Raw genomic sequence first — 19,812 nt, forward strand, 5'->3', positions numbered from 1 at the left:
ATCTATGGAAATTAAGACTGAGCCCTAATTAAGGGCTATGGGCAAGTTTTTAAGTCTCTGTTGTCTCTTCTCAACTGAGAGCTTTTAAGGCCCCAAAGACTAACTCAGCATTTAATCTAATCAACAAAGCTCTTGTCAATAACACGAACAGTTCTCACTTGCCCTGTCTTGAGGATTTTTATTGATCTAAAACATCTCCATGTATGTTTGACTCTATGATTCTTTAGCTTGACATCTGTCACTCGCCTGTCTCTCTCCTTCCGTCTTGTCTCAGGCAAAGCTGACATAATGGAGAGCTACTTTGGAGCATACAATCAAGACCAGCACTTGAGATCCTGGGTCCTCACCTCATCAACCAACTGCTTATTCTTGAGCACTGCTGGGAAAGTGAAATTAACATTCATCTTTCCTGTTGAAGCCACTATGACTCTGGTCTTTGAAATAACAGCTGAATTTGCATTCTGAAAATACATGGAAAAATCCAAAGGAGAGAGCCAATTGATGGATAAGATGGAAAGGAGAGAGAGAAAAGAGAATCAGGGGCTGGCACTGTGGCGTAGCAGGTAAAGCTGCTGCCTGCAATGCTGGCATCCCATGTGGGTGCCGGTTCGTGTCCTGGCTGCTCCACTTCCAATCCAGCTCTCTGCTGTGGCCTGGGAAAGCAGTAGAAGATGGCCCAAGTGCTTGGGCCCCTGCCCTGATGTGGGAGACCTGGAGGAAGCTCCTGGCTCCTGGCTTCAGATTGGCACAGCTCCGGCCATTGCAGCCATCTGGGGAGTGAACCAGTGGATGGAAGACACCTCCCTCCCCCTCCCTTCTCTCTCCCCTTCCCCCTCCCTCCCCCACCCTCCCTCTCCGTAACTCTGACTTTCAAGTAAATAAATAAATCTTTTTAAAAAAAGAAAAGTGAATCAGGCAAGGCTCTATTAGGAAAAGTAAGAGACTGAGATTGGTACAACCAAGCGGAGGGGATAGCTCACTGGACTGAAGCATGTGGGAATCACTCAATTAACATTTGTAGGCTCCAAAGCTTCCTCCCAGCAGCCAGTGTCCATTCTGCAAATGCAACATCCTCTTGGTCACTTCCTGGCCTACCCATGTGCTTTCTCCTTTGCAGAACACCTTCTCACATCCACCATCCTGCACACTTGGGCAAATTCTATTCGTCTCAGATTTACTCCTGAGGGTTAACTTTCCCAGAGAAAGGTAAACTGAGGTACTCCCTGCCCGGGTACTTCCCCTTGACACTACCCCTGCCCTTCAACCTGCTGCCCGTTTGTCTGTCTCCCCCTTCAAAAGAGGGCAGGGAAACCACACCTGCCCTTGAGCCACCGTATCCTCAAGGCTGGCCCACCAGGATGTCCAACGATCACTAAATAAATGACCAAGCCAGAGGCTGGCTTTTGAGGGAGCTGGTCGGGCACCTATTTCCTGAGGCTTTGAGTACACATCGGACCCTCTCTTAGCAAACCCCTCCTTCTGGGAGACCCAGCCAGATGCCCTAATGCCTGTCCTTGGGGAGAAACAACTGGAGTCCCCATTTCCCATTTACAATTCTTACTACTGACTTCCCTCTCTCTACTTCGACCTGTCCCAGGTGACTCCAGTTGAGTTGGGGTTGCTTTTCCCCCATTTCCCTCTCACTTCCCGCTGTGACTTGCAGTTTCTAGTGGTCATCCTGCTGTTTGGAGCAGAGCACCTCGCGGACAGCACCCTGGCTGCGCTCCTCCACGCTGCCTCCACCCCATCACCCACCTGCCTCCACTGAGCACGCGGCTCTGGGATTCTCTGCTCCCAGCGCCTACAGCACCAAACGGAAGCTGTGCTTTCATTGTCAAATCCCCTTCACCTCCGAGTTTCTCATATCTTAATAAGGCTCAAACCAGTTGAAGCCGTTTTTCAAAAGCCACACAGATTATTCAAAACAACAACAACCGAGAAGGAAGAAAAACAGCTAAACGGCAGAAGTCATCCTGTGGGCTCAACCTTTGGTCTCGTGCTGTCTTTGATGACAGAGAGTGGAGAAGGCTCACTGGGAAAACCACCTCATTTTCTGCAGCCCCACATCCCTCAGGGCCTGTGTTCCTGCCAGGAGCAAAGTGTCCAGGCCACGGACACTGTAGTCGTGCAAACGTGGAACCCAGGGCTCAGGAGGGACCCACGGCAGCCTGGCGCTCTGCCGCCCTGGTCTTGAATTCTCAGTAACTTTTGAATATGCGCCCTCCCGCCACAGTTTCATGATACGGTGGGCCCTGCCGTAGGCACCGGCTCTGGAGACTCACAGGCTGCCATCCCCCCAGCCAGGGCACAGCCTCCCAGTCTCATGAGGACTCAGAACCAAGGCCTGGAAGGGCCACAGGACAAAGGGCACAGTCTCGAGTCCCACCTTGCCATTTACTTAGCTTGCAATTCACCAGCACACAGCGCTGAGCCTCAGTTTCCCCTCCTGAGAGTGAAGGAAGTCATCCCTCACCTGAGAAGGTTGTTGAAGGGGTCAAAGGGCATCACATGCTATTAACCAGACCCCCAGGAGAGACTGGGACTTTGAATATTTCAAATTGGTAAACAGACATTTGTGGCGTTTTGGACAATCTCTAGTCTATGAAGGAAAAAGTGAATTTAACTTTGGCACAGGCACTCCCTTTGTTCCAGGAGGGCTGTGCCCAGAGCCCCTTTGGTCCTGCTGGTAAGGCCCGTTCTCATCCTGATGGATACCATCAGCAAGTGCCCATGGGAGACTCTTCAGATGAAATCTGAAGTCAGAAATCCTTTTTCTGAAACTCATGGAACTTTGACACTGCCTGCCTGCAAATCCCCAGCTGCTCTTGGGAGATGAGTCTGTCTTTGTGACCCAGACGGACTCGGGAGGGATCAGGCACCAACACTGCATCTTTGCTTCCCTGAATATTGTTGTAAAGATCATGAAGACTCTGGGCCTGGCTTAGCCCTTAAAATGGGACCCAGGTTACTGAGTCGCTCCTGGGGGGCCACTGAAGAAGCCAGATGGGGCGAAAGGTCAGCGGTGAGTGTGAGTGCCTGGTACTGCCCACAGCCTGGCAGACGGCAGGGGCACGGCCTTCAGACCGATGGGAGCCCACTGCTGGCCTTCCCAGGAACTGCGATGAACCCTGGTTATGCAGATGAGGTGGACTCTGGACTGGAAGGGAGGAAGCACTTCCTTCTCGGAGAGCCACCTGCTATTTACCAGTAGAAATGTTCCACAGGTCCTGTTGGGTCCTCTAACCTCATGAAGACCCTTGGAGAAGCTACACAGGGGCCAAGCTTACTTTTTGAGTCTAATTCTCTTGTTCCCAAACAGTAAATAAAGTTATACCAGTTCTATCCCATTTTAGCCATGCCTTAAGAGACTGAAGAAAGGAACTCATGTCCAGGTTAGGAATACAGATATACAAGGGTGAGTGTCAGCAGCTTGGAAAACAGGATGCTAAGGGTGCCCAGCTGAGCTCAAGGCAGGCAAGAATGCAGAGCTGGAGGCTGGCAGGGGTGGCACGCCACTGCCTGTGTAGACCTGGGCAACCTACAGTCCTCGGGATGCCCAGAAATACCCCAGAGGAGGGGACTTCCTTGAAATGTGGACTTCCTTAGTGGACGTGACACTAGAAGAACTGGCAACAAAAACAAACAAGTAAGTGGGATAACATCAAACTAAAAAGCTCCTGCACAACAAATGAAACCATCAAAAAGAGAAATGACAACCTACAGAAATAGAAGAAAATACCCCCAAACCAATGTATCCAATAAGGGGCCAATCTCCACCATACTTAAGGAACTCCCACAATTCAACAGTAAGCCAAAACAAATAGCCCAGTTAAAAATGGCCTAAAGATTTGAACAGACATCTGTCCAAAGAAGACATACAAATGGCCAATGGGTATATGAAAAGATGATTTATGTCACTAGTTATTACTGAAGTACAATTCAAAACCCTAAGCAGGTATTTCTTCACACCTGTCAGGATGGCTATTATTCAAAAACAAAAAGAAAAAAAAAGTGTTGGTAAAGATGTGGAAGGGGTGAGCTTTTTAGGTAGCAGTTAAGATACCACCTGGGATGCCCACGTTCCTTATAAAGCACCTGGTTTCAGTCTTGTCTCCACTTCTAACTCTAGCTTCCCAGCAATGTGCACCCTGGGGGACAGCCCAAGTTCTTAGATCCCTGTCACCCACATGGGATATCCAAACTGGGGCCCAGGATCCTGGTTTTGAGCTTGGGCCTAACCTAGTTATGGTCCTTATGGGCCCTGGGTATTTGGAGGATAAACCAGTAAACACAAGGTGCTTGTCTGTCTGTCTCTCTCTCTCTCTCTCTCTCTCTCTTTCAATAAATAAACAAAGTTTTTTAGATGTAGAGAAATTGAAATCTTTGCACTCAGTTGTTATGCAAAATGGTATAGCCACTACGGAAAACAGTATGTAGATTCCTCAAAAACTTAAACAGAGAACAACCATGATTCAATAATTTCACTTTGGGTACATTTTTTTCCAAAGAACTGAAAGGAGAAAATGCTGCATATACATACAATTCACTACTACTGAGCCCTACAAAAAGGAGGGACTTCTGCAATATAGAACAACATGGAAGAACCACGACAACATTATGCTAAGTAAAACAAGCACAGAAGGACAAATACTACCTGATTCCCCTATACAAGAGGTCCAGATAGTCAAATTCCTCTCATCAAGGAGCAGAATGCTGGTTTCCAGGGGCAGGGGGAGGCGCAGTGAGGAATCAGTCATCAGCAGGCATAGAATTTCAGTCTTACATAAGATGAATAAGCTCCAGAGATCTGACGTCCAACAGTGTACCTGCCGTCAACAATAGTGAACTGACAAAAATGTAAGAAGGTAGATCTCATGTTAAGTGTTTTTCCCATAATAAGAGACAAAAGAAAGGGGGTGGACTTCTTTATCCTATAAAACAGGGTTTGCATTAATATTATGTAGCCACAGTTGCCTGAATGGGGGTGGAAGTGGGGTGAGCTTCCAAAAGGGGGAGATCAACTGGACTCCACAGAAAAATGATTCACTCTGACATTTAGTGGCCAATATAATAACTGTTATTTTCAGTTGAGAAAATTAAGGTTTAGAAAGCTGAACCATTGTTTCCAAACGTCCTTTATTTCTTTGTCCTCTGCACCCCTTTATTGGAGAACCTGCCCAGTTCATGGCTCTGGGAGGGCAGCCCAGGGCATCAGGGAACCCATTTCCCCAGTCACTGCTAATTGGACCAGGAACTAGCACCTAGCTCAAGATGAGCCAATCAAATTCTCTCTCCTGGTATTTAAGGGAAGTCTTTGGGGCCAAGGCTGTGGTGCAGCAGGTTAAGCCTCTGCCTGTGGTGTTGGAATCCTATATGGGTGCTAGTTGAGTCCCAGCTTCTCCACTTCCAATCCAGCCCCTGCTAATGTGCCTGGGAAAGCAGTAGGTGACCCAAGTTCTTGGGCCCCTGGACTCACCTGGGAGACCCGGAAAAAGCTCCTGACTCCTGGCTTCGGATCAGCCCAGCTCTAGCCATTGCGACCATTTGGGGAGTGAACCAGCAGACAGAAGATCTTGATCTCGATCTCTCGATCTCTCTCTCTCTCTCTCTCTCTCTCCCCTTCTCTCTGTGTATCTCTGCCTTTCAAGTAAATAAATAAATCTTTTTTAAAAAATAAATAAAGTCTCCAGCACTAAGTTGTGAGGAGCTCAGAGCGTCAAGTGTGAAACCAGTACCACGGTCAGCCAAAGCCAGGGGCAGCTGACAGAGGAAGAGGTAGAAAGTAGGCATGGCTAGCAAAGTTGGTCTGTGGGGAGGACAGGTGAGCAAGTGTCCGAGGAGCTGCAGAAGGAGCCATCTACAGGATGGCAGAGAAATGGTGGTTTCCCACTCCTGGGAGGCCAGGCTGCAGGAGCTGCCCCTGCCTACTTGATAAGATTCCTGTGTTTCACTTGAACTGACTGAAAGAGCTTCTTTTCTTTCTCTCTCTCTCTCTTTCTCTTTCCTTTCTCTTTTCTTTTCTTTTCTTTGACAGGCAGAGTGGACAGTGAAAGAGAGAGACAGAGAAAGAAAGGTCTTCCTTTGCCGTTGGTTCACCCCACAATGGCCGCTGCGGCCGGCGCACCGCACTGATCCGATGGCAGGAGCCAGCTGCTTCTCCTGGTCTCCCATGGGGTGCAGGGCCCAAGCACTTGGGCCATCCTCCACTGCCTTTCCGAGCCACAGCAGAGAGCTGGACTGGAAGAGGGGCAACCGGGACAGAATCCAGCGCCCCTACTGGGACTAGAACCCGGTGTGCTGGCACCGCAGGCAGAGGATTAGCCTAGTGAGTCGTGGCGCCGGCCTGAAGGAGCTTCTTTTCAGTACACTCAGCAATCCTTTGTTGCCAGAGTGTGTGGAGACAGGTGGACTCCTCGCCTAGTGCTCCTGCTGGGCCACCACTCTACCTGCTTCTCTGGTATCAGTGGGATCTGTCTCGGGATTCAGCAGTAAAAAATGTGATTTTTCTATATCCTCTCAAGGTTCTGGATATGGCATCATGGCCAGAAAAGACCCAGGCCTCCATCCCAAAACAGGGACGGTCACATGACACCTGAGAGCCAACCGGGAGACACCAGGCCACACAGTGGTGCGAGCCAGCTCAGGCACCAAGGCAGCCTTTGTCTGTGGCCTGGCAGGGCTCCCTGTTCTGGCCCAGAACTCATGTTGCAAATTCTCATATCAGGTGATTCCCAGAAAACAGTGTGACTCGAGCCCCAGGTGGCCAAGTCCCATGGATTATTTCCCTGCTAGGAAACAAACAACTTGGCAAGAGAAATCACTGGGTACTCCCCACCCTTGGTGAGAAAGCCAGGACCCATTCACTCTGGGAGTGGCTACGGGAATAATCCACTTACCTCCACCACCCCCCATCACTGTTTGCCTGCCATTCATCTGGGACTCTCCATAAAAGATAAACCTCCTCAGAAATAATAGACAATAAGAACCATTACTATCAGGAGCCTGTACAATTTCTCTCTAGCTCCAAAACTATCATAAAATAGGGAGCATCCCCCCATTTCACAGATAAGTACCAGAGGTTCAGAGTCCTTCACCATTGCTGCTGTAGTCTCTCGCTGGCCAGTGATACAGTTGGGGTCTGCTTGCTTACCCCTGCTAAAGCTGGCATTACTAAGTTTTCCAACTATGAGCAGGCTGCTTTGTTCACGTGTTTCATTCATTCATCACCAGCAACCCTAAGGTTGCAGTTATACTAGTGTATGGATAAGAATCCAAAGCAGAGAGCCCAAGGAATTTGCCCAAATTTGGTAGAGAAGAGACTTGCACTGCGCTGTGCCTGGAAGCCCTCCCTAGGTTTCTGGCAAACCTAGGCCAGGGCTGGCGGATAAGAGCCTGCTGAGACTCTCACTGATGGGCTGAGGGGGCGTCCTCCCCGCCAGCGTGCATTTCTCCCAGCGTCCTCACTGGTGCCCCGCACAGCATCCTGTTGGAGCTCACAATCACCTCGTAGGGTGAGCAGATCACGTCCCTGAAGAACCGCCTCCCGGATGGGAACAGCAAGGCTGGGACTGGTGCTGTGGTGTAATGGGTAAAGCCGCTGCCTCCAGTGCCGGCATCTCATGTGGGCACTGGTTCAAGTCCTGGCTGCTCCACTTCCAATCCAGCTCTCTGTTATGGCCTGGGAAAGCAGAAGATGGCCCAAGTCCTTGGGCTCTTGCACCCACGTGGGAGACCCAGAGGAGGCTCTTGGCTCCTGACTTCAGATGGGCACAGCTCCAGCCGTTGCGGCCATCTGGGGAGTAAACCAGTGGATGGAAGACCTCTCTCTCTCTCTCTCTCTCTCTACCTCCCCTTCTCTCTCTGTTTAACTCGACTTTCAAATAAATAAATACATCTTTAAAAAGAAAAAGAAAAAAAAAAGAACAACGAAGCTCAGAGAGATGCTCTGTCCACTCCTAGATCACACAGCTGGAAAATGGGGCTTGAACACGAGTTCTCGCCACAGAACTGCAGAGACGCACGACAGAAAACCAGAACACCAGGTAGAAAGGAAAGAGTAACAGAAAGGCTGAATTTGAGGAAGGTGACAGAAAACATCCGCCCATCCCAAAGCCCCCAGAGTTGGGCCACCACAGTCAGAGATCTCAGGGGTCCTGAGGGGACAGTTCTGTGTCCAGAGACACCTGTGACAATCAAACGGCCAAACGGCCATGGCGACTACCCAAGAGCAGGTCAGCCGTGCTTGGGCCAACTCTTATTTCCTCTCCCTTGAAACAGGGAAGACCTTGGGCCAGTGCGCAGTCTTCCTCTAGAGCCGCCTGAGAGTGGACTGTGCACACAACAGTTGTCCTGCGGAATGCCCACGGGATGCACAGAAGGGGAGGGCGGGGCAGCAGGACTGAACGGAGGCCAGAAATGGAGCAGAGACTGAGTCACACAGAGAGCCCTGCTGCTCCCACAGGGAGCCCTGGAGCTGGGAGGGGCCTCATATTGTCCTGCACGTGGGCAGGGGGCCGAGGCCTTCCATCCCTAAGTGGCTCAGTCATTGCATGCAGGAGTGCCCGGCACAGGGCACACATGAGCAAGGCGGCTCCCCTTGGATGAGGGCAGCCCACGCTGGCTGTGAGCCGCCAACAACCACACTGTCGGCAGCTGAGTGAACGAGCACTTTGGTCCTCAGTAGGGACCTAGGGGTCCACCACAGTGTCCACTTCAAACAGCATTTGGGATGCACATGGTGTGAGCACATACCGCTCTGTGCGTATGCTCTCGCTCGCTCACTCTCGCTCGCTTGCTCTCTCTCTTCTAGTCCTGCCCTGCCCAGGCCTCTGCAGCCTACTGCTTTCCCAGCCAACTGGAGCAATGTGAAAGGGATGCCTGCCTCATGGCAGAAAATCCACAGGGCCAAAAACAGCTGGCTATTGTATTTCAGAGTCACTTCATCTGTCTGGGGCTACCTGGAAGCTTAGAGGGCGTTACCCCTTCTGTCTCCCTGGACTGACATGCAGGGGCCTCCACGACGTCTATAGCTCCATTGGCACAGACCCTGCTAGTCACTCCGCGGTCCTCCTCCATCCTAACGATTGGTGTTGGATGAGCTCCAGACACCAAACCTGAAATGTGAGTCCTCTGGTGAGGACAAACGTGCTCTGGGCTGCTTCAGAGGCAGTCGCTCCTCTCCACCAAAAACAGGAATTCAGTTTGAGGGAAAGCACTGTTAGACACCACCCTCTGAGACAGACACTGAATTTCCCCCCAAAGGTTTGCTTTTCCAAGAGCTAAGTAGGGAGAATGAACAAGCCCGAGTCCCCCAACTTTATGATGGCTTTGGCCAAACTCACCCCCATTATAGGGGATTATGTTGTTACTCAATTACATAATAGATGGTTGCCTGATTCATCCAACTGTATATAGATTTTTAAAAATCCATTTCCCCCCATAAACAAGAGCATAATTTTAACCACCAAACCACTCAGAATCTTAACCCCAGCCACCTTATTTGCATTTTTTCCCGACAGAGCTTACATTTTTCATTTCTTTAATTGGACATTTTCGAGCCCTGAGCCTGACCACCGGCTGTGCAGGGTGATAACACCCTCACTCCGGGGTCCTACTCCTTCCTCCCCCACTCCCCACTGCCTGAATTAAAGGAATGTCTCATGCCTCAGGCCACTTCCGGAGTAAAAAGCATGTAGAAAGATTTGGGCTCAGGCTGTTGGGTCAGGAGACAACACCAAGGGAAAGGAAACGCCCCCTTCTAACTGTGACATCACAATGGTGGCCACAAATGTGGGGGCTCTGAAACTCCCACAAGTCTTCCTTCCCGGAGTCCCGAGAACCTCGGGGAAGCTCTTAGAACCGTAGGGAAAATGAGAAGAGGACACAAGAAAAACCAGTAAGTCATCTACCCCCCAAATCCTTCAAGCATTGCCAGGCCGTATCTTCTCCCAACTCTTCATTTAATTACCTCATCTTATGAAAAGAAGCAGCTGTGACCCACGCTGACAGGACCAGCTCCATCCATTTCCCTATAGACTGGCGTGATAAATTAATATGGGCACACCTGTCATAACATGTACAGAGGGCAGATTTACAATCTAACAGCTTAAAAACCTTCCTAGAGGATTCTCTGCTTGCTCATACTTGGGTGGGTGGGGAGGCGTATTTTATCAGTGTATTGGGTTGTTATTATTACTGTGATTGTTGCTATTGTTTTTAATCTTCCAAGTTCTTGGAAAATCCTTCCCCAAGGCGAGATCTTTGGGGGCCTTTTAACACCAGAGTAGCTTTGCAGTTAACTTGCAGCCATGGTACCATTCAAGATCAAAGAGGCAAGGCGGGATTAATGGCAAGGAATTGCTGTTCCTTTGTAAGACCTGCTGGATGTTAACCATCTCTGACCGTGTGTCAACTCCTTCCAACTCCATTCATCAATAGACTCTCTTGAAACCTCATGGATCCCCTGGCCTGTAATCTTTTGTTTCTGTAATGAGATGAAGGGAAATAACTTCCATTGAAATAAGTTTCAATTAATTATGCCTCTGAGTCAAGCTTTTGGATCACCATCAGTGGCTCACAGTCGGAAGTGCAAACTCTCCTGGACTATGTGTGCGTGCTTGCTTTTGGTTTCGTGCTTCTTTTAGGAAGCAAGGAACGTCAGGCAACAATAAAGGAGCTCAATAACTGATTGCAATTAAATACTTGGAGGAGGATACCAGCGTTGGAAGATGAGGTTGATATGTCTGCAACTCTTCTGGAAATAACCTCTGGCTAGAGGAGTTGGATTTGGGTCTTTCCTTTCAGATTTAAATGCTATGAAATGATCAGATTGCCTATATTTCTTTCAACTTCTGGTAGGGAGTGTGGGAAAGAGGGTAGAGGGCAGGGAATAGGGACAGTAACCAAGATGAGACAGAAATGTTTATTAAAACCAAGTAAAGGTTTTATTTTACATTGGAATTTTTGCCCGGGGAAGGTTAACAATTACTTTTCAAAGATTTATTTATTTATTTGAAATGCAGAGTGACAAAGGAGGGAGAGACAGAGACAGAAAAAGATCTTCCGTCCACTGGTTCACTCCCCAAATGGCTACAATGGCCAGGGCTGAGCGAGGCCCAAGTCAAAAGCCCAGAACTCCAACCAGGTTCCCAAGCACATTAGCAGGGAGCTGGATGGGAAACAGAGAAGCCAGGACTCAAACTGATGCTCCAATATTGGATGCCAATATGTCAAGCAGAAGTTAACCCATTGTACCACAATGCCAGACCCAACAATTGTTCTTACAGTCTTTCCAATGCTCTACACAAAAGTGTGTAGTTTCTAAATTCAAGGATCATTGGCCAGCAGGTAATAATTTGAACTTAACAGAATTTTCCTATATACAGATTGCATACAAAACCCAGGGAAAGAAGACTCAGCAGGAAGGCCAGAGTAGCAAGCAGAGTGCTTTGGGGAATGCCACCATTTCAAAGGGAAGAAGGAAGGAAGGGGTTCCAGGAAACCGAACTGAGACACAATTGCCATCCTTCATTGAGTCAGGTGTCGGGCACAGAGCTAAGAACGTCTCAGACATGAGCATCCATCAGACTTGTTTCCAGACAGTGGAACTAAGGCTCAAGTTCAGATTCTGTTCAACAAAAGAACTGGCATTCAAAGCCAGGCCAGCCTGGGGCCACAGTATGAGCTCTTAGTCACCTCACTGTGTTGCAGGCTGATAAGAAGGAAATTCTGCAGGGACCTGGGAAAGGATATAGCTGAGGAAGACGAGGAAAACATCTCAATAGCGAGGAAATAGTGTTTCGCTTGAACTATTCAGAAGAGTAAGAGGGTAAGTATTGAAGAGTCAGCATTGAACTTGACAATTTGGAAGCAGGTCCCCATACGACTTAACAGGTGTGTTTGCTCTTTTTTCCGAAACTTAGCACAAGTTCAGGGACCACATAAGCTTTTGCCTGAAAACAGTGTCATTCTTTGGGACACCAAACTTTTCCTATGAAAAGACCAGAGAGTAAACACTCCTAAGTGTTGCAGGATTTGCAGTCTGTTCCGTAACTCCTCGACTCTGCCACTGGAGAACAAAAGCAACCACAACACACATGCAAAGGGAGGCGCTTCCCTTAGGAACAAGCAGCGGGCTAGTCCGACACACAAGCCGTAGCCGGCCAAGCTCTTGTCTAGCATAACTGAGCCAGCCTTCCACGTCCTGGATTCCAACATCTGCATACGCAACACCTGCTGATTGGAAACCCCGTTTTAGGCCGATGATGCTCATAGGTTGTTATGCCCTAAACCATACAGTATAACAGCCACTGACGCAGCACTGACATTGCGTAAGGAATTATAAATAATCCAGAGATGGTTCAAAGCACACAGGAAGGTGTGCAGAGGTTATGCACAAATACCATGACGTTTCATAGAAGCGACTTGAGCATCAGCAGAGTTTGCCGTGCACTGGAGCATATTCCTCCACCAATCCCTCCTGGATGTCAAGGGGCCGCCCTACTCAGCAAATACCAATTTCCTTAACTAAGAGTTAGCTGGACCTCATTAACTTTGGGCTCAGCAATGTCCCGTCTAAGATTTTTTATCTTGAATAAATATTAGAGAACGCGGTCTGTGACATGTTAGAAGGATGCCCACTGCTTCATTGTTTGTAACAGAAAAGAATGGGAAACACCAAAAATTAGAGCTTGGTTAAATGAATTATGTTACATCCCCATAACAGAATGCCAGGCAGCCATTTAAAATTAGATTCCAGAAGAACACTTGATGTGGACATATGTTTCCTACATACCAAGTGAACAAATCAAGTTACAGAACAATTTGAACAATCCATTTTGCTAAACACATATTCATTGTAACGTACACAGACACAAAACCAATGACAACAAACTGAAAAGACGTGTATCAAAATACTGGCCGTGGTTGAGATGGGGAGAACTTAAGTTTTCTTTATGCTTTTGCATATTTTTTAGATTTTCTCCCTTGGGCAACTATTCCAGAGAAAACATGTTTTTAAAATCATGCACAACAAGGTTTCAGAAGACTTAACAGAAAAAGAGGATCCACTTACCCTCTTCAGGTCGCCCGCCTGTCTCCTGCATAAGCCCGGTGCCACCCCGAAGAGCTTTCCCGGAGGTCCCAGACTCTGGTGGCTCCACAAACTGCAACACAAGCTGGAGTCGAATGGAATCCCCACAGCCAAGCTCCTTCCTCAGGCCGGCACCCACTGAGCCGGAAGCCACAGCGGCTGCCCGCACGCAGCTCCTGCTGGAGTGGGAGAGGCCAGATGTACACAGCACAGTCCCGCGGGTCCCTCTGACCTCCCCCTGGGAGATGCAGGCAGCATCACCAGGGTCAGCGGTTGTGGGTGGGCAGGAACAGGAAGATTCCTCTCCCACTAGCCCGAGAACCGCATCTCATTTAACTGCTGGAGGAGGACGCCTTGGAGGATGCCCCGTCACTTCTTTAAGAAGAGGAAACCCAGCGCCGGAGCTGAAGCGAAGTGGGCTAAGCCTCCACCCGTGGCGCCGGCATCCCTCCCGGGGGCAGGTTTGTGTCCCGGCTGTTCCTCTTCCAGTCGGGCTCTCTGCTATGGCCTGGGAAAGCAGCAGAAGATAGCCCAAGTTCTGGGCCCCCGCACCCACTGGGAGACCCGGAAGGAGCTCCTGGCTTCTGATTGGCCCAGCTCTGGGCATTTCAGCCATTTAGGGAGTGAACCAGCAGATGGAAGACCTCTCTGTCTCTCCCTCTGTAACTCTGCCTCTGAAGTAAATAAATACATCTTACAAAAAAAAGAAAGAGAGAGAGAGAGAGAGAGAGAGAGAGAGAGAGAGAACAAGTCCAGATGGCCTTGGGACAAGAAGCAGTAGCGCTGGGGAAGACTTTCTCTCCCAGCCCCTCTGATCTCTCCAGTTCTTGCTCTGTGTCTTACAATGTAAGAAATAAAAATCCACCCTCTGCAAGTGGATGTTCTACTTTATTTTTAAAATTTATTTATGAGAAAGAACGCTCACATCGGTCAGTTCACTCCCCCAAATGCCCACAACAACCAAGGGGACCAAAGCCATGAGCCAGAAGCCCAACCCAGGTCTCCCCACATAGGTGGCAAGAAATCCATTATGTTTGCCATCACCGCTGCCTGCTAGGGTCTGCATTAGCAGGAAGCTAGAATCAGGAGCCAGAGCTAGAAGCTGAATCTAGGCATCCAATCTGGGATGCTAGTGGTTTAAATGCTAGGCCAAATGCCCACCTCAGATATTCTACTTTTTATTAAAAAGGGTTCCAAGTTCAAAGATTTGGTGGAAGTGGCATCAACTCCTCTAGCACACTGAAGGCTCTGATAAGTCCTGCAGCGAGACACCTGCCATTTTCAATGCCCACCTGAGCATTTTTCATGCACCCTGCACCACGAAGCCATTTTTCCACGTGCCATCTGCTCATCCCCTGGGTACCCATGAATCTCAGCCTCTTAGGCAGGGGGAGGCTGCGTATGACGGAAAGCAGCTCAGCACAGAGATCACACCCTGACTGGCGAGTGCGGAGCTGACAGGCTCAGCCGGGGAGACAGGTTACCACATCCTTTGTGGGACCCAAGCGGCCGGCATGCTGCAGCCAGACTGTGAAGCCCCTAAGTGAAGCCCCTCTCCCTGGATGGCAAGGGAGGGCCTCAGGATTTGTGCCTGCAACGATGCAGAAACCTGGGAGGCCGTGCAAAGAGCGCGAGTGACAGCCACGCTGGTGACAAGTTAATTTCCCGGTGTGGACCGGAGCCCGCCTGACCCAAACAGGCACACGATTTGCCTAATGTTCCCTCAAGGGACTTGTCTTCCCTCCTCCAGAAGCCACCAAGGAGCTCCTCCCTCTCTCTGGTAAACAGCCGTGGATAATGTCTGCCCCCATGATCTTACCAGCGCGCCGGCCTTTGGACGCTCATTTACCCTAAATGGCTGACAGCCTCGCGGGGCTCCATGGGGGCCGCAGCCTACCGGATAGGCAGCCCTCTCCCCACTTTGCTCGGCTCTCCAAGCACCTGAGAAAGTACACAAGGGTGCACCCTCCAGGAAGTCTGCACAGTTGTAGGCCTGGGGATTCTAGGACTAAAAAAGCGCTGACTGAACAAAAACCAGGCCACATTTGCCACCAGCGCTCAGCACACATGTGTCCTTACCATGCACACACCTGGGAGTCAGCGCTGGCTGTGAACCTGCACTAGCTGTGGGACTTTTGAATAAGAATGCAGCCTCTCCCAGTCCCAGACCCTTAGCCATAAGTCAGGAATGGGATGAAGTGAGGTGACAGATGCCAAGCACCTAGGACAAAGCCTGACTACAGCCCAAAGTGATGCTGAGAATGGCTGTGATGGTGACTGACTCTGACCCAAAGGAGTCCCCATGGCCGGGGAGAGGACGTGAGCAAGTGCAACCCCTGGGAGAACTTTTAGTCCCCAAAGCTTGGTTCCACCAGGGCTGTTGGAAGAAGAAAGGCCCCCGGCACCAGCAGGCACAAGAAGAGGCTACACAGAGGGCGTGGGGTCATGAGCAGAGGAGCAGCACCACGAGAGGAGCAGAGCAAGAGGAACAGCACCAGCGAAGGCTCAGAGGCAGCCGAGGCTGTCCCAGAGCAGGGTGCCGGCTACATCCGAGACAGCCGGGCACAGGAGATGAGCAGGAACAGGCAAGAGCAGCAAGAGGCAGACAGAGCCACTCAGCCCCACGCCACGAGGACACACAGAGCTCTCGGAGGCTCCTCAGCGCAGGAAACAGGGGACTAAAACGATCCTCGGGAGAAATTCATGACAACATCGTGGCCTCTGGGGGAGTGACGACCGGAGGAAGGACACCTGGGCACAAGCGAGAGTAGCTTGTCATCAAAGCACAGATCTCACCCGGAGACAACAGGCGTGTGTGGTCAGATGGGACACCAGAAGCGCACAGCCCACCTAAGGGCGCCTCCAGCTCTCACTTCCCAGGCGGTGGGCACGTAGGGAGAGAGCCGCTCTAGCCTTGTGGGTAATGATTTAATTTTTACAAAATTGGATTAATGCATTACTTGTGTAATGAAAAATTAATTTAAAAACACAACAAGTAAGCAGTCAAGCTTCCCGGCTCTCTAAAAGAGGATTCCTCGCAGGGATTTCTCTTTGATTTGTGGGCAGAGGTTTTCACAGATTAGTCAAATGAAACACCAACATCCTGGGAAGAGTTGCTGTCCGAGGCCTGGACGCTGCCTACACCCGCCTCCTTGCCAGCCAGGGTGTAGACGTGAGGGTGTCTTTAGTGAGTGTTCGCTGAAATCAACAAACCAACAGGCTGCTGGCTCAGGGTTTCTCCTTTCTCCCAACGTGCCCCTTCGAAGCCCCTTCCCGTGACTGCTGCCACGCCGTACGCTGGCAGTGGCACCAGAGATGCCACCAGAGATGAAGTTTCATGGTGCTGTAGTTGTTGGCATCAGCTGGTGACAGGGCTGATCCCCAGCCGGAGCCCCATTTTACATGCCTGCTCCTCACCGCCTTGTCAAAGGTCCCTGCAGTGCCCTATCATCGTCAGGAGAAAAAAAAGACAGAAGGCTGTGCTGGCTGGGCAGTGATCAGCAGCATAGAAGGTGCCAAGGGAGAGGGAAATATGCAGCATTAATATTTAATGCCCCTTTTCCATTTTCCCCTAATAAGCCGAGCGCTGTGGCGGGCAGAGCTGATTTATTTTGTCAGTAGTGGAAATATTTCAAGTATGAAGCATGTCACTGGGTCACACGGAACCCATCACACACAAAAAAACACACACTGCAGAAGCTTCCAAGGGAAGTCACTTCTGGACTTGATCTCAGAGTCTGGGCTTTGGGAAGTCTTGCGAACAGCACAGGATTTCAGTAGGGATTGTTTGCGGGCAGGTATGGGGGCAGGCATTGGAGTCATGGTCTGTCCCCCAGACGGGGCAAAGCACTGCACTACGGGCCAAAGGGCAAGGACTTTGGACCCATTTGGCAAACAGCATCAGTGTCCCACACTGGCGCCCTCAGCCTGTGCTACTCTCCGTCGGCCCAGATGGCTATCTATTGTAAACTCTTGGTCTAAAGGGGCTCTCGGTAGCCACCAGAGCTTGCGCTGCCTGTTAGCAGGACAGGCTGGAAAAGCCAAGGAGTTCACGCTTCTGGAATTAGCCCATAAACTGCTCTCTGACGGGAGGTGGTGGATCCACAGCACAGGTTCCTTACTGCTCGGAGGTGGCCTCTTTACCAACTCCCAGAGGTCCCCCATGGGGTTGCTACCCCCAGCAACATCTAGCTCATAAGTGCCATTGGTTTTGGTTTCCTGTACTCCCTGTCCCACTTCTCCCCTTGCTCACCAGTTCTTCCCAGAATCATCCCCCAAATAGACTTGCACTCAGATCGTCATGGCAGATTCTGCTGGGCATACAGTTTCACTCTTGGTTTTCTCACTGGTCAAAATGCTGGCAGCAGCAACCATCTTGCTGGTTGTTCCGAGAACCAAATGTTGTAACACCGTGAGGGTGCCTGCATGCTGAGAGATCAAGGCAAGACTCACTCATCTCCAAGGAGAATGTGGGTTTCTTGTGATCCAGGCACCAAACCCTGACACTGGGACATAAGATGAGTCTTCATTCTACCCCTATGTGAATATTAATTTAGCCCAACCCTAATAGAGTCATTAACATTCTCCTTACCATGAGCAACAAGCACATTGAAGAGGAGAGAAAACTAGAGGAAGTGCTAAAAAGACAATGGCAGAAAGAACGTTAGCTCTGAGTCAAGTGATCTGGGTTAATGGTGGTGATTATGGCTTCCCCTCAAAAGATACTCCCAAGCCCTAACCCCGGCAGCAATGGATGTGACTTTATATGGGAAAAGTATACACATGTTAAGTGAAGGATCTCAAGAGGCGATCATCGTGGATTGACTAAGTGAACCTTAAACCCAATGACAAGACAGAGAAGGACAAGCAGGGGAGGAGGCCAGGTGGGGATGGCAGCAGAGGCCCCATGCTGTGACCACCAGCCAGGGACGCCTGGAGCCACCAGCAGCTGGAAGAGGCAAGAGAGGACTATCTCTTGGAAGCTTTGGAGAAAACACGGCCCCACCAACATCTGGATTTCAGATTTTTCATCTCCAAACACCACATTTCTGTTGTTCTAAGCCTCCTAATTTGTGGTCATTTGTTACAGCAGCCTTGGGCAGTAACACACTGGGTATGGCCAGGGCTGGCCCATTTCCCATCTCAAGGTCCATGAACCCTAACTCTCCTGCATGGCCCCATGTGAGTGTAGGCCTAGGACACAATACCTGGCCTTGTGCCAGGGAAGCACACGTATTCATGGGCTCCAACAGTGATTGCCAAAGTCACAGATTCAATGGCCAAGAGTCTGGGCAGCCAAAGCAAGCCAAATTCACACCATGAGATGATGCCGGGTAGGCTCAGCGGCTGCTGCGACCTGGAAGCTACCACGTGCTCCTCCCCACCTCCAGCGGTGGGCACTGAGGCCCCCTCCTCATCATCAGCTGCACACTAAAATCACCAGGAGCTGCCTTTGGAAAACCAGCATTGCTTCCACCCCATGCCATTCTGATGGCATCGGTCGCAGGCTTTGGATTCTTTTCAAAACCCCAGGGATGATTCCAAGGTGTAGCTGTCCTGAGCTGTCTGATGTTATCATGACATCTGGTATTTTTCAAGAAAGAACTTTCCCATAGATTATCTCATTGAATCCTCAAAACAACCCTATGCGCGAGGGTAGACCGAGACTGTGGCGCCTTTTCCCAGATGAGGAAATGGAGTCCCTGAGCGTTCCTCCTCCATGTACCACAGCTGCTCAGAGCACAGCCAGGACACAAGCTCAAGTCTACACGGTCAACTCTGGTGCCCTAGACAAGAACTCTTCTAGGCAAGACAGCTGGCTAAAACACTCCACCCCCTCTTCACGAGGGAGGCCTCAGCTAATTGAAAGGCTACAGCAAGACCCGGATTCAGAAGCACAATGTCTTTTTTTCAATATCAAATCCTAGCATCTAATGAGAAGACTGCCCTGCCAGCCACACGCCCGCAGTTTGGATGTGAGGCTGTTTTATCCCTGAGGTGCGCTAGGTACTGTGCCTGGGGCCCACCACCTTTGCAAGTGCTTACCATAGTGCTAGAGGAGGGGAACATCATCGGCTCTGAAATACTGAAAGCCAAGTGCAAACTAATAATACATTAACACTTGATTGATATATACAAACACCAGGACTGACCAACTTTAGTCTGCATTAACATTCTATAGAATTTGAATGCAATTTGTAGGTTAGATTTTTCTTGCTTCGCCTTGCACAATGAGCTGCAAAACCTGAGAAACTGTGGCTAATCATAAAATAAATGAGTTACTTGGAGCCATATAATTTCAAAAGCAAAATCATAAAAGTCCTTTGAAGTTTTTTATAGCAAAATATAAATTTTGCTATAACGCGGGTGCCTTTCATATTGTTGATATCATGTGAGGTGGGCCCATCAAGATTAGAAACTGCCCAGGGCCAACAGAGGACTTAAAATAGCCCTGGTTATATGAAGGCCACGGTGTGCATTGCCCCCATCCCAAACCACCCTGCCTACGGCTGCTGGTGACAGGACCAGGATAGCCACGCCCACAGCCCTGGCCTCGCCTGTGCCTGGGGAGCAAGCCCAGGAACCCCCACCGTTGATCTTGGTGGGGCAATAGAAAGATTTGGCAGATAAAAATGAGGACTTCCTCATGGCTTTATCAATGTTGATTGATGGAAATCTCCACTGGGCTTTGATTTCTTTTTAACGTTCTAAGTTCTTAAAGT

General features: G+C 49.8%; 1 long non-coding RNA gene across 1 annotated transcript in view; it reads right to left on the bottom strand.

Moving 5' to 3' along the window:
* Nucleotides 1–13,078: 13,078 nt before the first annotated feature.
* The window catches only part of LOC149121915 (uncharacterized), a 99,649-nt gene continuing 92,915 nt past the window's right edge, over nt 13,079–19,812 (bottom strand). Inside the window, exon 3 of the long non-coding RNA XR_016221167.1 lies at nt 13,079–13,269. This is a non-coding gene — a long non-coding RNA (uncharacterized LOC149121915). The remainder of the gene's footprint in view (nt 13,270–19,812) is intronic.

The sequence above is a fragment of the Oryctolagus cuniculus genome, chromosome 15 (assembly GCF_051225735.1).
Source record: "Oryctolagus cuniculus isolate XC-2025 breed Fujian yellow rabbit chromosome 15, ASM5122573v1, whole genome shotgun sequence".
NCBI lineage: Eukaryota > Metazoa > Chordata > Mammalia > Lagomorpha > Leporidae > Oryctolagus > Oryctolagus cuniculus.